Here is a 17,891-nt window from a genome sequence, read left to right as displayed (position 1 = left end):
TGGACCTCAAGGGGAAGTAGGCTGTGCCCAGACGTCACAGGTCCCCAACAGGATGGTGTCAGGAGCAGTTCCCTGAGGTCCTGTGCCTGGTGTGGGAGGGCTTTGGGGGCTTTGCTTGAACCCAGGCATGCAGAGGAAGATGATCTTGGTTTAATACAATTCACATCAGCAGCTACTCTGCAAAAAACATTGTGCTGCAGTGGGTGACGGAGAGGGGAGAGGCAGGGACGGTGCACAAGCAGAGTGGCTCTTCGACAAGATCGAGGGGGTAAGTGGCAAGGGAAGGAGACCAGCAGCCCCGCAGTTACAGACAAGGGAGAAGCAGAAAGGCTTCCAGGAGGGGCCAGCGCTGGACGTGGGGAGCCAGGAGGGCTTCCCAGAGGCAGGGAAGCCAGGACATGGTTGGGAATGCCCAGGAACTCCATTATTAGGCTGGAGGAGGGCAGGATCTGAGGAAGTGCAAGAAGAGCAACTTATTACCAAAAATTTCGGTGAAGTCCCTCAGAACCGATCCCAGAAGCCAGGAGCTGGAGTCTTGGACTGAGAGCAGAGAAAAGTGAAGAGCAGTTTCAGAGCTTTCCGGAGAAGAGGAGGAAAGGGGGGGATCCGGGCAGGCAGAAGTACAAGCCATCCACCCTGCAGTGATGGAAGAGGAGTCCAGAAACACATCTGGGGCATGTCGCAATTGAACGAAGTATAAGTGACCGTGGAAAGGTGTGTGTATGAGGGGATTTGGGGGTAGAGAGTAATTATAAAAGCAGTAGAAGGATGGGGCTGAACAAACTGATTCTGAAATCAATGTGGAGCAGCCCACGCTCATAGCAGCACTATTCACAGCAGCCCGAGGGAGGAAACACCCCCATGTCCATCACAGATGCGTGGAGACGCAGAACCTACAATGGAATATTATGCGTCTATGAAAAGGAATGAGAAGTGACCCAGGCTACAGTGTGAACGAACCTTGAGGACATTATGCAACGTGGAATAAGCCGGACACAGAAGGAGAAATACGGTATGAATCCAGTGATAGGAGGTACTTAGAATAGTCAGATTCATGGGACAGAAAGTAGAATGGGGGGGGGGCGCCTGGGTGGCTCAGTCGTTAAGCGTCTGCCTTTGGCTCAGGGCGTGATCCCGGCATTCTGGGATCGAGTCCCACATCGGGCTCCTCCGCTGGGAGCCTGCTTCTTCCTCTCCCACTCCCCCTGCTTGTGTTCCCTCTCTCGCTGGCTGTCTCTCTGTCACATAAACAAATAAAGTCTTTAAAAAAAAAAAAAAGTAGAGTGGGGCTTGCCAGGGTCTGAGGGGAGGGGAGAACAGGAGTTATTGTTAAATGGGTACAGAGTTTCGGTGTGGGATGATTAAAAAGTGCTGGAAGTGGATTAAAAATAGTTCTGGAAATAGTGATGATGATTGCACAATAACGTGAGTATACGTAACGTCAGTGAGTTGTACACTTAAAACTGGTGAAATGGTACACTTTATGTCATGTCTATTTTACCACAATAAAAAAAAATAGATGTGGAAAATCAGGAAGTCAAGAGTATCCAGAATAGCTCTGAGAAAGGAAAGTAATAGGGAGATAAAGCCCTACGAGCTAGTAACACAAATTGTGAAACCTCAAGAATTAAAACAGTGTGGCACTGGCACGTGACTACACAGACAATGGAACAGATAGAAAGTCCAGAAACAGGCCCATATCATTCAAGACTTTCATGTGTGGGAAAGGTGGCATCTGGAAGCAGCAGGGAAACTGTGCGGGGAAGAACTGGAGCCATCAGGGAAAATGGAGCTGGCTCCTGATCTCATACTTACACCAGGAAGAACTCCAAATGGAAAAGAAATGTAAATGTGAAACACAACCCCACACCAGGACTAGAAGGAATCGGGAGAATTCTTTTTTAACCTCAGAGGGTGAGTCCATATCAGCTGTGACTTTGGGTTACAAGCTCTCTGTGCCTGTGTCATGGGCTTGTTGTGAACGCTGTGGGAGGGATACGTGTGGAGTACTTGGAGTGATGCCCAGCGCACACACAAAACTCAGCAAGTGACCACCACCACCACCATCCTTACCGGCATCACCACCATCAAAAAGGATGGAGGGTATTTACTAACTGACGTGAAATAAGTATCAAGGTCTGTTAACCAGAAATACAAGGCCAGGTAGAGCGGTATGCATATAATATGCTATCCTTGGTTATAAAAGGGGGGTAGAAAAAAAAATATATATATATCTACATGTATGTGTAAGTGTATATTTATACACACATATACACAGTAAACATCTTTGGTCAGGCCACTGCATGACACAACTCCAGGGGGCACAATTCCATTGTATTCTATGTCAGTGGCATCCCAGGAGCTCAATATAAATGGGGTCTCTTGGAGCTGGGCACCACCGTGGCCCTGTTAACCTGACTGCATGTGGTAACATGTCTCTGGGAACAAGAACAGGATAACACTGCTCGCCTATGGGGAAGAAACATAGGTGGCTTGGAACACAGGTGTGAAGGAGACTTTTCACTATATGGTCTTTGTGTCTTTTCAATCTGGAGCTATGTACATGTGTTATGGAATAGTCCTTGTTCCAGAAAATAAAGGGACCTGTGAAAATAGATCAATGCACACATATGAAAGTAATGCATAAAAGTAATACATGTCAGGGAATTGGAGAAATACAACGAAGTATGAAGGAGAGAATTATAGTGATTTTTCTGGTTATCTCTGCGTGTCTGTCTGGAGTGCTTTGAAAGGCATCATACAGAGCAGGAGTGGGGGAGCGATAGCCCCAGGCCATCCCTGGCCCACCACCTGTTTGTTTTTTGTTTTGTTTTGTTTTGCTTTGCTTTTTTGGTGAGTTCAATGTGGGGCCTGAACTCACAACCCTGAGACCAAGACCTGAGTTGAGATCAAGAGTCAGGTGCTTAACCCACCAAGCCACCCAGGCAGCCCTCAGCCCTTGTGTTTATAAATAAAGTTTTATTGAAATGCAACCATACATTTGGTGACATATCATCTATGGCTGCTCTCCTGCTACATTTAGTTATTGAGTAACTTTGATTTTGGCAAGTTACTTGCTACTATTTCTAGTTCAATCTATAAATGCCCTGGCATGATGCCACTAAAAGGCACAATGATAGCAATGGGTTATAACAAACATATTAGTTTGGATTTAGAACTTAAGAAAACAAGAAGCAGGGGCGCCTGGGTGGCACTGTGGTTAAGCGTCTGCCTTCGGCTCAGGGCGTGATCCCGGCGTTATGGGATCGAGCCCCACATCAGGCTCCTCTGCTATGAGCCTGCTTCTTCCTCTCCCACTCCCCTTGCTTGTGTTCCCTCTCTCGCTGGCTGTCTCTATCTCTGTCAAATAAATAAATAAAATCTTAAAAAAAAAAAAGAAAACAAGAAGCAGAGGTGTTCACCACAATGAAATTACTGTTAGGGTAAGTGGTAACATGCTGAACTTGTGTGCATATGATAAGAAACAGAGAGACGGAACCTGAATTGAAGTAAGAAAAACATACCGAGACAGATGAAAGATTATCAAAGTGGAGAAAATAAAAAAGAAGATATTCTCCCAAATAAGCTAGGTTTTATTAAGACGTATAGTAGTAAAATAATTCCCTAAGTTATGACATGGGATAAGGTGTTTAAAAACATGAGGAAAAAACACACCTCCTATCTTGAAATCTCACCAGACATTCAGTCTCTCAAGGTCCAGGGGGACATTCAAGAGTCATAGGAGACTCAGGACAATTATCTTTTGGGCAGGACAATCCTGTGCCTTGTAGGAGTCTGGCATCACTGGCCCCACATAAATGCTGCTAATGGTCCGGCTCCTCATGACAGCCAAAACAATGCCTTTGAATTTTCAAAACTCCCCTGAAGGGCAGCACCACCCCCCTTGAGAACCACAGATACATGTGAAAGCAATTTGAAAAGTTAAAAGCACTTTTCAAATACACAGTATGATTAATCTACAAAAACGCAGTGGACTTTCAATAGATACCATATATCCGCACTATTTACGTGAAGACGATGGAATTATAAACACAGGTGTTTTCTTTTTCCATAAAACCAATTTCCAGTTTTGGAAACATGGCAAGTAAATCAATATACTTACTGAAAACAACTAAACACTCTGGATTCAAAATAATTGAAGGGCATCAATGAATGAACAGAAAAGTTAAGGATCTTTTTAGCCCAGGGGTTGCACGATGTGGAGCTCAGAGTTATCAACGGAGCACAGCACTCCAAGGACATTTGCTGAACCTGGTGAACTTGAACTTTGGTATTCATGGCCTCAAAGACTTATAAAAAAGGAGCCAAAGCCCCAGGTATGCCCAAGATGGGGAGTCTAACAAGAGATCTTCCAACATAAAGATGGGATATCTCCAAAAGCTATTCCTGTAGTGAAAAATGGATTCAGAAATACCTCCAGCTTCCTCCTGGAGGCTGCAAGGGAAATCTGCCTCAAACCTTGCAGTTGAGAGGATAAGATGTGTATGAGTGTGTGTGTGCGTGTGCACACATGTGCCAGGAATCACCACAAGACATTCAAACTACAAGCTGTCCATGACAGTTTATAGCAAAAAAATCCACACTCTCTGGGTGGTCTGAACACCCCAAGTGAAGAATGTAACTGGAGTCATCCCAGGATATAGTAATGCCTCCAGCACCTGGCAGAAGAAAAAGTGAATCCTCTATAGAGGAAGCCAGATTTATCCCAGACCTCAAAGTAGTCCCACATATAAAATGTCAAGGAAAATGATCAGGTTAAAGTTAAATGACAGAGGGAGGGAAAAAAGGAGGGAGGGAGGAAAGGAAGGAAGATACTAAATATACAGTGGAATAAAGCACTAAAAACTAAGAGCGAGAAGCATCAGATAGCTGGAACAAACGTGCAAGAACCTCAGAACCTGGAACAGTAAGATGAAGACTATAAAACAACCATGTTTAAATGTTTGGTAAAAAACAAAGTCCATGCATGAAAACCTATACACGAAAAAGAAACTATAAAAAATAAGCAAAATTGAAAAGGAACAAAAAGAACCCTGTGGACCAAAAAAACCAAACCAAAACAAAAAAACAAAAAAATCTCAATGGACAGATTTATTGAAAAATCACATGTGAAGAGAATGGGTAAACTGGAAGACTGGTCTGAAAAACATTTCCCAATTGCAGCATAGGGAGACAAAGACAAAATATGAAAGAGGAAATAAAGACATGGAGGATAGATCAAGAATTGTAACAAACATCTAATTATAGTCCCAAAACGAAAGGAAAAGAGGATGGGACAGAGTCCACATTTGAATAGACAGGACTGAGTATTGTCAGGACTCATGAAATACCAATCCACAGAATCAAGGAATCCAAGGAATCCCAAGGAAAAGCTATCTAGATAGATAGGTAGATGCCTAGATAGATAGATAAGTAGATAGATGATAGATAGATAGATAGATAGATAGATAGATAGATAGATAGATAGATGATAGATAGATAATCACATATATCACCATGACTATTTTTGAATATCCATCACTGTGAAATTGCAGAACACCAAAGACAAAGAGAATACCTTAAGAGCAGTGAGAGAGAAAAGACAGATTTTTTTTAAGTTTTATTTATTTGAGAGGGAGAGAACACGAGCATGCAAGTGGGGGGAGGGGAAGAGGGAGAGAATCTCAAGCAGACTCCCCACTGAGCCCGGAGCCCAACACGGGGTTCAAGCCCACACCCCATGAGATCATGACCTGAGCCGAAACCAAGAGTCGGACACTCAACCAACTGAGCCACCCAGGCGCCCCAAGACAGATTATTTTTAAAGAAGTGACAGACAACTTGCTACTCACTGGTATCAATAGAAATCAAAAGACAGGGTAGAGTCTCTTCAGTGTGCTGAGAGAGAATAACGGTTGTTTTCAGTTCCACATCCCTAAGGGCAGGGGAAAAGTCACTTTCAGACAAACAGAAACTGAGAGACTTTGCTACCAATAAACCTTCACACCTGGCAAGAGAAAAATTAGTCCTGATGTGTGAGGTGTGAGGAGCAAGAGGCAATAAAGCACATAAAAAGTGAAAAGCAGATAGAATATTGACTATATGAAGCAACAATGATAATAGGCACGGAATTGCGAAAGGAAAACTGATAGAATTAAGAAGCACAGCGGTCATAGCATAGACGTCAGCAAAGTGTAAATGGAAGTTGTAAGGTTTTGATATTTTTCAGAAGAATAAAATTATTGAGTAACTTTGATGTTGGTAAGTTATTTACTGCTGTTTCTAGAGAAACCACTTACAGAGTAGTAACAGTTCTTAAGCCAGTGGAAGGAAAAAAATGAAAATGGAAAAAACAACAAATCAATCTAGAGGAGGGCAGGAGAGGATAGAAAGATAATGGAACTTGTGGGAAAAACAGAAATAAAAAACAGGAAATTAAAACCATGATAGCTATAAACCTGAAAATATTAATAATTATAACAAATGTAAATGAATTAAATGCTTCCCCTAAAATACAGAGCTTGTCGGAATGGATTTTTTTTTAAACTAACCATATGCTGCTCCTAAGAAACATATTTCTTTTCCTAAGAAACATATCTTAAGCAAGAGCATACAGAGTTTGAAAGTGAAAGGATGAAAAAAGATGTACTAAGAAAAGGTGTACAGGGTTTAGCTATCTTAACATTAAGCAAAATAAACTTAAGGCAAAAAGTAGGCTACGAACGAGAAAAGTTAAGCAATTAGTTAAACAGGATATTAAATTTATACGCTCAATAATTTTCCGAGTACATTAAGTCCAAAATTGACAATTACCAAGAGAAAGAAACAAATCAGCAGTCATAATGGGACACTTTACTCACCTTTTCCATTAACTGGTGGAACAAACAGCAAAAGATCATCAATAAGGATATAGGAGATTTGAACAAGCCAATGGACAATATGTCAGCTCAGGAAATGGAGCCCAAGATGGGATTAGATGTGCCAGAGGTTTACTGAGGAGACTGCCTGCGAAGGAGGAGAGGAAGGAAGCAGTGGTAGACAGGTCTGAAAGGAGGGGGAGAAAGAAGGAAAAAGGAGGAAGTTTCAGATTCCAATGTGGTTCTACAAACGTGTTGGCCAGACGGATGGGGTGGCCCTGAGCCAAAGTTGCCCATTAGGGGAACGAACCTGCACGAACCCCTTGACTGCTCAGTTACGTGCTGGGAACAGCCCAGGGGAAGAGTGGTCTCAGCACAAGTGTGTTGGTGGATCCAGATTCATAGCAGTTAGGGCTCCGGTCAACTATGCTCCCCTCAGCAGGAGAGCTGAATCGTACATGATCGTGACCTCCCCAGACAGCTTTAGCAGGACTGGGTGGCACCACAGATGAATTCAGAATGCCACTCCCCAAAACTGCAAAAAATACCATCTTTTCAAATACAGAACATGGACAAAAATGGACTATATGCTGGGTCATAAAGTAAATCTCGATACATTTCTTAAGGACTGAAATCCTATAGACTGTATTCTCTGACAACAACACAAAGTTACTAGAATACCCCTTATATGCATAGAAACTCAGAAACATATATTCAGATAACCAAGAGATCGAAGGAGAAAACATAGGAGAAATCAGAAAATATTAAGAACTAAACTATAATGAAAAGACATAGCAAAATCTTTGAATAGAGCTAAATAACACTGACAGAAAGGTAAGGCCTAAAATAGTATGTTTAAAAAAGAAAGAGAGAAAGAAAACCACCATTAAGCTTAGCTTCCATTGCATGAAGTTAGAAACAGATCAGCAAAATAAACTCCAGAAAGGTAGGAGAGAAAATAACAAAGCTAAGAGTAGGAATTAATGAAACAGAAAATAAACACAATAGAGAAAATTAACAAAGCCAAACATTGATCCTCTGGAAGACTAATAAAAGTGACGAACCTCTGTAAGACTGGGAAATATAGAGAAAAAGCTTAAACAGTATCAGGAATGAAACAGTGATATAAATACAGAGACTACAGACATTGAAACAAAATAAGAGGACATTGTCGAAAATTTTTATGTCACTGAATTTGAAACCTTTTATGAGACAGGCACATTCTCAGGAAAGTCTGACTGACTCAAGAAATAGAAACCCTGAACAATCCTATAACCTCGAAGGAAATTGAACTTGTAAATTTAAACCTGCCTCCATAGTAAACTGCAGACTCTGATGAAATGGGTAATGAGTTCCAGACATTCAAAGAATAAATAATTATAATCTTATATGAGCTATTTCAGAGAATTTAAAAAGAGCTCCCATTCCCTCAATTAATTTTATGAATCTAGCATTAACTTGATACCCAAACCTGAAAGTATAAGAAAGGAAAAATTCAGGCAAATCTCTCTCATGAATGGAGATTCAAAAATCATAAACAAAATATTAGCAAAGCAAATCAGCAATATATGAAAAGGATAATGCACTATGAGCAAAGCAACATAATAAAGGAGAAAAATCATGCGTTCATTAGCTATATTAGTTGATAAAATTCAACACCCATTCTTTTTTTTAAAAGAACACCCAACATGGGGCTCAAACTCATGACCCTGAGATCAAGAGTCACATGTTCTTCCAACTAAGTCAGCCAGGTGCCCCTCAACGTCCATTCTTGGTTTAGAAAAAGAAAACTTGGAATGGAAGGAAGCATCCATAACATGATAAAGGCTGTGTACCTAGAGGTCCTAACTAATGTAATAAGGCAAGAAAATAAATTACTGGTATTATGAAGGAAGAAACCAGCAATATTTGCAGACAAGGTTGTGTACACAGAAAATCCAAAGGAATATACCACTATCAGAGTTAATAAGTCAACTTAATAAAATTGCTAGGTACAAAGTAAATATTGTAAAAAAACCAATTGAATTTCTATACTTCAGCTGTAAGCAAGTCGAAATGAAATTTTAAAAGATAATATTTACAATAGCATCAGAAAACATAATAAACCTAGGAATGAATCTTCTTTACGTGTGCAAGACTTCTACACAGAAACTATAAAACACTATTAATGAGTATTAAAGAAGATCTACATATGTGGAAGGTTGTATCATGTCCATGGGTTGAAAGACTCAAGTTAGTAAAGGTATCAGTTCTCGTCAAGGTTCTATAGAATCAATTTAATCCCAATCAAAATCACATCAGGATCTTTACGTTTCAATTTTAAAATTTTTGTTGCTAAACCTATGGATACACAATTGAATTTTGTATATTGAACTTGTATTCTGTGACTTTACAGAACTCGTATTAGTTCTGGTAGCGTTTTTGTAGATTGCTTAAGATTTTCTACATAGATAATCCTTTTTCAGTGAATAAAGGCAATTTTATTTCTTCCTTTCTAATCTGTATGCCTTTTTTTTTCCTCTTGCCTTATTCTCTTGACTCCATTAAAATGTTGAATACAATTGGTAAGAGTAGACACACTTGTCTTGTTCAGTCTTAGGAGGGAGGCATTCAACATCTCCCCATTAGGCATAATGTTAACTGTAGATTTTTTTGAAGACATCTTTTACCGGGTTAAGTGTTTTTTTTTTTTTATTCCAAGTTTGCTGACAGTTTATCTCATGAGTGGATGTGGGGTTTGGTGAGATATTTTTTCTATTTAGATGGGCATATGACTTTTCTCCTTTACTGCATTTATATGAATTACATCGATTTTTGAAGGTCACACTTCAGATATCACATAATCTTACATTCTCAGGATGAACCCCACTTGATCTCAGATGTATTATCCTTTTTACATGTTGCTGGATTCAATTTGCTAAGTATTTGGTAAGGATTTTTATTTCTATGTTCCTGAGGAATTTTGGTCTATGGTTTTCTTTTCTTGTAGCGTTTTTGTCTGGTTTTGCTGGCTTAGTAATGCTGGCCTCATAAAATGAGTCAGGAAGGACTCCCTCTTCTATTTTCTGAAAGAGATTGTGTCTAATCGGTATTATTTCTTCCTGTTTGTTCGAATTCATCAGTGAAGATATCTAGGACTGGTGTTTTCTTTTCTTTTTTTTTTTTTTTAAAGATTTTATTTATTTATTCGACAGAGATAGAGACAGCCAGAGAGAGAGGGAACACAAGCAGGGGGAGTGGGAGAGGAAGAAGCAGGCTCATAGCGGAGGAGCCTGACGTGGGGCTCGATCCCATAAAGCCGGGATCACGCCCTGAGCCGAAGGCAGACGCTTAACCGCTGTGCCACCCAGGCACCCCAGGACTGGTATTTTCTTTATGGGAAAATTTTAAGTACACATTTCTTTCTCTCTTTCTTTCTTTTTTGAGATTTTATTTTTAAGTTATCTCTACACCCAACGTGGGACTGGAAATCACAACCCCAAGATCAAGAGTCATATGCTCTTCCGAATAAACCAGCCAAATGCCCCTAAGTAGACATTTCTTTAATAGATTTAGAGCTATTCAGATTATCTATTTCTTCTTCTTCTTCTTCTTCTTCTTCTTCTTCTTCTTCTTCTTCTTCTTCTTTTAAGATTTTATTTATTTATTTGACAGAGAGAGAGAGAGAGAGCACGCACAAGCAGGGGGAGCAGTAGAGGGAGAGGGAGAAGCAAGCTCCCCACCAAGCAGGACGCCCCATGCAGGGCTCGATCCCAGGACTCCGGGATCATGACCTGAGCCGAAGGCAGACACTTAACCATCTGAGCCACCCAGGCACTCCTATCTATTTCTTCTTGATTGTGCTTTGGCTACTCATGTTCTTTAAGAAATCTGTGCATTCCATTTAAATTACTTGAATTTATTGGCATAAAGTTGGCATAATATTCCTTTATTGTCCTTTAATGTCTACAAAATGATATCTTTTACTCCTGATACTCTTTTATTCCTGATGTTAATAATTTATGTCTCCTCTCTCTCTCTCTCTCTTTTTCTTCTTTAGTGTGGCTAGTTTACCAATTTTATTGATCTTTTCAAAGAACGAGCTTTTGGTTTCATTGATTTTTCTCTATTGTTTTTTATGTTGTATATCAGCAATTTCTGGTCTTATCATTATTTCCTTCCTTCTGTTTACGCTGGATTTTCTGTTTTTAACATATATAACTGTTAAAGGACAAATATCCAGGGTATAGAAATAACTGTTATGAATTTATAAGAAAACAAATCATCCTCCCCAAGCAAAAGACTTGAACTTCACAGACGGTACATAAGAGAAACATGAATGACCAAGAAACATACAACCTCTGATTAAAATCATATGAAGATCTCGTTACATACATACGTGATTGGCAAAATTTAGTCTGATAATTGCAACTGCAGAAAGTGTTTAGCAATGGGATCACTCACTACTCATCCACTGCAGGTGGGAGTGTGAATTTTTCCAAGCACTTCGGGAAAAGTTCATTATCAAGCAAAGTCAAATACGTACATGCCTTAACAACCCAATAATTCCACTCTCAGGTGTAGATCCTAGAGAAGCTTTCCCAAAAATATGTCAGAAGAAATGCAAGGAATATTCAGAGCAGCAATACTGGTAACAAATGCCCATTGACACTAGAACGAATACAGTTACAGTGAAATGCCATAGAGCATTTGAGAAGGAATGGATTACACTTCACTCATCAACATAGAAGAACCTCAAAACACAATGTTGAAGCAAAAGATGCCAAAAGGGAACGATTGCATCAGTAGATCCTGAGGTCTATACAGTTTAAAAATAAAGATTAAACTGTATTATTTGGAGATTGATACATAATTGATAACACTATAAAGTAAAACAAGAGAATAACTATCGCAAAACATTAGGATAATGGACCTCTGCGGGATAGAGGGGTTGCAGTTGGGGAAGGGCACCGATTTTCATTCTTGACCTAGCTGCTGATCATTTGGGTCTCACCTCGTTATTATTTTTAGCATGTACTTGCATGGTTTTTTATGTGTATGACACATTTCAAAATAATAAAATAAAATTAACCTAAGTTGATAAACCTAAAATAAAATTAACCTAACCTATGTATACTTTCTTTATAATCAGAGATAATGTGATGATTTCAAGGTTTCATGTGTCCTTATTCATCCATTCATTTATTCTACAGGCATTTGTTACATATTTACTATGTGCTAGGTATTAAACCAGATGCCAGAAAAATAGATATGAATTTATTATTAGGGAGTTTTAATAATAAAAATAGCAATAATTGATGTTATTATTATTACAACTGCCATTTAACTTTTTACTATTTGTATTAAGCACTTTACACAGATGACTTGATTTAGTCTTTTGACATCCTTGAGTATGGACTACTATTTCCCTGATTTTAAAAATGAGGAACTGGCACAGCAATGTTTAATAATTTGCCCAAGCTGGTAGAGCTCAGACAAGACAGAGCCAAGATTTGCTCTTAACAAATGGAAGTTTTTCTGCTCAACCTCCAGTCCCTTTCCTCCAAGTGACAACACTTTGTTTTCCTTTGAGGAGTCTCTCCCCTTCTCCTATTTTGTCCTGTGGGTCAGTTAGAGCTAACCGTCTGGTCCTGGGTTCGAGGACTGAGGAAATGACTTTATTCTATTTCAACCTCCTGGATGCAGTAGTTGGTTTAGGCGTGAGCCTAAAGAGAGAGAATTTAGAGACGGAGTCCTGAAGCCTTGATTTAAACCTCTGGATCCAGCCATGCCTGAAGCTTTCCCCGATGTCTGGTCTTTTCAGTCACATGAGCCTCAAGTTGAGTTTCTAATACTTGCAAAAAGGAGTCCTAGCTAGTACAAGGACACATAAAATAATTCAATAATTATTGTACCAGCTAAGTGATGAGGGCCAAAATGAACGTGGGTGTTTAGGATTCACTTAAACATACTCCGGGCACATGTAGGTGGGGTGTTTTTTTTTACTTTTTTCCCCTGTCCCATCCTAGGTCTGAAGCAAACCTCAGAGAAGATAAATTAACACTAAGAGAGAAAGTCATGGATTACCTTGATGCTTCCACTGACCAAGCCAGTCATCCTTCACAGGGGAGATGGGGAACGAGGTGTGGGTGTACCCAGTGTCATGAAAGATTATCACAAAAGACCAGCTCTCAGGAATGACAATCACAAGAGTAATTTAGGTTCCGGGATACATTTCATCACGGGTTTACAAAGCCCTGGACAGCAAAATTAAATCTGACATCACTCTTTGGGTTGACAAACACCGTTGCAGTCTCCCGATAAAGTGAGCTCAGACACTTGAGGGCTCTCTCCCTGACGGGTGGAGTCACCTTCTTCCGTTCCAGTAATGGTACCTCAGTCACCTCCGAAAGTGACCGAGCCCCTAGAAGACCCTTGTCATGAGAGACTAATGCAGCCCTTGGAGAAAATAGAGTTACTTACAGGAGTTCAATCAAGCCGTGGGCTCAACTCCATCCTTGGGTTTAACTCCTGGCGTCTCATCTTCCTCCTCCTCCCCAACCGGGTTCGGAAAGAACTTTACCCCCCTACCTTCCATCTTAAGGGCAGACTTGAGAATCAGCACGCTAAGTCAATGAGACCCCTAACATCCTCCTAAAGGAATGAAAAATCTGACATTAAGATCATCACAAAAAGTCTGGTAGTGTTCTCTCTGAGGGCAATTCGCGCTTTCAGGCGGCCAAGGCATAAGAGCATTATCATTCAGGACAGACGCAAGCAGTACGTAAATAACCACAGTGTTTAGCACCCTGGCCCGTGGTCAGTTCACCTTCTTCCACAATTAAAAGTGACCATTACACTCAGTGTTTGTTCCACTGAGCAAGGTGAGGTCATACTTCCCTCCCAGAGATGGAGACCAAAAACATGTTTTATCTCCTTGATAAATGTGAAGCTGTAATAAAACAGAATTTAGGTCTTTGGTGAATAATTCATGTTTATCTAAAAGAAAAAATAATGACTTTCATTACATTTCATCTCTTACCGAGTTCTAGAAACTGATTTCCTGGTCTGGAGCTTCCAGAAATCCATTGCAGGTTTGCCTGATGATTCTCCCTTGAGGGCTCCTCCCATCACCTCCACCCTCCTCACTAAGTTCCTGTTGGCCCCCCAGGGTCTTGGGGATGAGAGCGTGAAAGGTCAAGGGCAGGAAAGGTCTGATCTGACAGTGGCGCCACTGGGGTGGATGCCTAGAGCTGGCAATTCTTTCATGGGGTCCTCCAGTTTCCCCTACAACTGAATCCTTCCACCCAGGTAGTACGTCTCTTAGGCTAACTGCTTAGGGACCCCCTTAGCAGGGTACCTAACAGTATTCGTTCTACCGGTTTCTGCTCCAGTCTCATTCCCTGTAGGAAGTTCAGTGGGGGTGTCCCTTTAAAACAACCCCACCCTTCCTAGAAGTATTTAGAACCCCGAGCTTTTGGCTTTCAAGGTAGCACACTGATCGCTCAAATGTACTGATTCTCTGCTCTTCTGGGCTGCTTCAGTCGTCTACGCAACTTTTTTCTCAAATTTGAGTTCAGTTTCCAGTCCCCGGGTCCTTCTCAGCACGCACGCAGCCCATACCCAGCCTTCAGCAGGTGGTCTGCTGGGAGCTTCTCTCTCTGCACTTGAGGTGAGGGGAAGCACTCCCTACTCCTTCCCAAGAGGAAAGTGAGAGTCACACCACACCCCAACCCTCTCTAAAGAAATTCCAGTGTCTGGCCTTTTCATCTTCAATCTCCTGTCACCCAACTTTTTTTTCTTTAAATTCAACTATGTTTTTAAGCATTGAAAAATTGAAAAAAAAAAAAAAACACCTGAAACATGGAGATAGCAACATTCACCTTTTTCGCGTAAAGTTCTATGAGTTTTGATAAATGTGTATAATATATTGTAACTGTTAAATTCATTATCCCCTAAATTCCCTTCTCCCTTTGCAATCAGCTCCTTCCTTCAGCCCAGCCCCTGGCAACCGCTGATCTGTTGTCTGTCCCTAAATATTAGCCTTTTCCAGAGTGTCATATAAATGGACTCATTCGACACGTAGATCTGGAGTTTGGCTTCTTTCATTTAATACAGTGTTTTTGAGAATCATCCGTGTTGTCCTGAGGATTAGTAACTTGTTCCTTTTTTCCTGCTGAGTGGGCTCGTGCAGTACAGATACACCAGTACGTTTATCCGTTCACTAACTGGAGGGCTTTGGGTTGTTTCCAGGTGTTGGCCATTATGCATAAAGCCACTAGCAGCATTCAATTCACGTACAGGTTTTTGTGTGAACATATGTTTTCATTTCACTTGGGTAAATGCCTAGGAATGGGACTGTGGGATTGTTGGGTCATATTATAAGAAACCATCAAACTGGTTTCCACGGTAGCTGTGCCACTTTGCATTGTCACCAGCACCATGCGGATATTCCAGCTGCCCTATATCTTTGCCAGCACTTGGTATTGTCAATTTCTTAAAAAATATATACCCATTTTACGGGACGCCTGGGTGGCTCAGTCATTAAGCGTCTGCCTTCGGGTCAGGGCGTGATCCCGGAGTTCTGGGATCGAGCCCCACATCAGGCTCCTCCGCTATGAGCCTGCTTCTTCCTCTCCCACTCCCCCTGCTTGTGTTCCCTCTCTCACTGGCTGTCTCTCTGTCAAATAAATAAATAAGATCTTTAAAATATATATATGTATATACACCCATTTTAATAGGTGTGTGGTGGTGTCTCATAGTTCTAATTTGCGTTCTCAAGAACTAATGATGTTGACAATCTTTTCATGTGCTTCTTTGCTGTCCATGTATCATCTTTGATGAAGTGTCAACTCAAATCTTTGCCTGTTTTTTCACTGGCTTGTTTTCTTAGTATGGAGTTTTGACAGTTCTTTATATATTCTGGTTAGATATGTTTTGCTAATATCATCTCCAAGTCTGTGGCTTGTCTTTTTACTCTCTCTCTCTGTCTTTTTTTTAACACGTTGCAAATGACTTATCTTTAGAAAGATTGAAATCTCATCTGGTAAGGAGTAAGTAGAAGACCTGGAAAATCTTTTCCTCCACCGGCTCATTTCTTTAGATACGATGAGATGACCACTCAAATCTTCGAATTTGTACATGAGTTAAGAATTTGAGAATCAGTAACAATTTGAGGTTTTATGGGTTTTTTTCCGTGTTTTTTGATTTTATGTTTTTCAGTTTCCTTGAGCTACACTTGGCGTATGTCACCGTCTGGGCTTAAGAGGCTCAGCATCATGGGTTGACTTACCTACACTGTGAAATGATGACTGCTCCAGGTTTAGTTAGAATCCACCATCTCCTACAGGTACGATTTTTATTTATTTTTTTAAAGATTTTATTTATATATTAGGGAGAGAGAGAGAGAAAGAGAGAGAGAGAGTAAGTGGTGGGGGAGGGGCAGAGGGAGAGAGAGACTCTCAAGCAGACTCTGTGCTAAGCACAGAGCCCAACACAGAGCTCAACCTCATGACCCTGAGATCGTGACCTGAGCCGAAATCAAGAGTCGGATGCTTAACTGCCTGAGCCACCCAGGCGCCCCTGTACAATTTTTAAAAAGGAAAAAAAGAAAAAAAATTTTTTTTCCTTGTGATGAGAATTCTTGGGATTTACTCTCTTTCCAACCTTCCTATATATCATAGGAGTGCTCACTACAGTCATCACAGGACATTACACCGTAGTACTTCGAAGATTCTCTTAACCGTGTCTTCCAAAGAGCAGAAGTGTTCAATTTCGATGAAGTTGAAAACATCAACTTTTTCTTTTTTAAGGATCATGCTTTTAGTTTTGTAACTACAGAATCTCTGCCTAACCCAAGATCACGATGATTTCGTCCTCCATTTTCCTCTAGAAGTTTTACAGTATTGAATTTTACATTGAAAGCAAGTCTATTACCCATTTGGGGTTAATTTTTATATATGGCACAGGGTTTACTTCTGCATATAAATGTCTAATAGATTGGGCACCATTTATTGTTGAACCATATTTTCTCCATTGGCTTGCCTGTGCCTTTGCTGGATATCAATTGACCATACATGTATGGGTCTATTTCTGGATTCTCTATTTGGTTTCACTGATCTGTGTATATCGTTTTGACAAACCACACTGCCTTGGTTACCCTAGTTTTATAGTAAGCCTTGAAATCCAATACTGTGAATCCTCCAATTTTGTTCTTTTTAAAAATTCTTTTGACTGTCCTAGATTTTTTTGTCTTTTCAAATAAATTTTAGAATCAGTTTGTCAATTTCTTTTTTATTATTATTTTTAAGTAATCTCTACACCCCACATGGGGCTTGGACTCACAACAGCAAGATCAAGAGTCACATGGTCTACCAACCCAGCCAGCCAGGTACCCCCAACTTGTCAATTTCTTAAAAAAAAAAAAATCCTGGATTTTGGTTGAGATTACACTGAATCAATACATCAGTATGGGAAGAATTGCCATCTCAACAATACTGAGTGTTCTAATCCATGAACCATCCATTTATGTAGGTCTTCTTTTTTATTTTATGAGTGTTTTGTAGTTTTCAGCATATAGATCTTGTACATATTTTATTGGATTTATATTAAATATGTTGTGTTTTTGGATGCTATTGGAAATAGTACTTAAAAATCCTTGTTTCCCACTGTTAATCCTAGAGTATAGGAATATAATTGATTTTGGGGTTTTGATCTTTATCTTGCAGTCTTACTAAACTCACTTATTAGCTCTCATAGCTTATTTTGCAGATTCTGTGAGATCGTCTATGTATATAATTATGTCATCTTTGAATAAAGACAGTTTTATTTCATCTTTTACAATCCATGACTTTTTTTTTCTTGCCTTATTGCACTAGCTAGGAACTCCAATAAAGGTTGGATAGGAGTGGTGAGAGCCTCAGTCTTGCCTTCTTCCCAATTTCAGGAGTTAGAGTTTCCTTGAAACCTTCTCACCAAACTTGTAGTGGGAGGGAGACTTTCCCTAGCTCTCTCCCAAGGGAAGAGTACAACTCTGACCCACTGACAACTCTAAAC

General features: G+C 40.2%; 1 long non-coding RNA gene across 3 annotated transcripts in view; it reads left to right on the top strand.

Annotated features, from left to right (window-relative positions):
* The window catches only part of LOC113268851 (uncharacterized), a 34,541-nt gene extending 16,893 nt beyond the window's left edge, over positions 1-17,648 (top strand). For 2 of the 3 annotated variants that reach the window (XR_008961306.1, XR_003321283.4), the window contains exons 3-4: positions 16,059-16,185; positions 16,520-17,648. This is a non-coding gene — a long non-coding RNA (uncharacterized LOC113268851). The remainder of the gene's footprint in view (positions 1-16,058; positions 16,186-16,519) is intronic. The other variant, XR_006411523.3, reaches the window with a different exon arrangement.
* Positions 17,649-17,891: the final 243 nt, after the last annotated feature.

Source organism: Ursus arctos, unplaced genomic scaffold, assembly GCF_023065955.2.
Source record: "Ursus arctos isolate Adak ecotype North America unplaced genomic scaffold, UrsArc2.0 scaffold_24, whole genome shotgun sequence".
Lineage (NCBI taxonomy): Eukaryota > Metazoa > Chordata > Mammalia > Carnivora > Ursidae > Ursus > Ursus arctos.
Note: the sequence above shows the minus strand (reverse complement) of the source record. Positions and strands in the feature narration are given on the sequence as shown.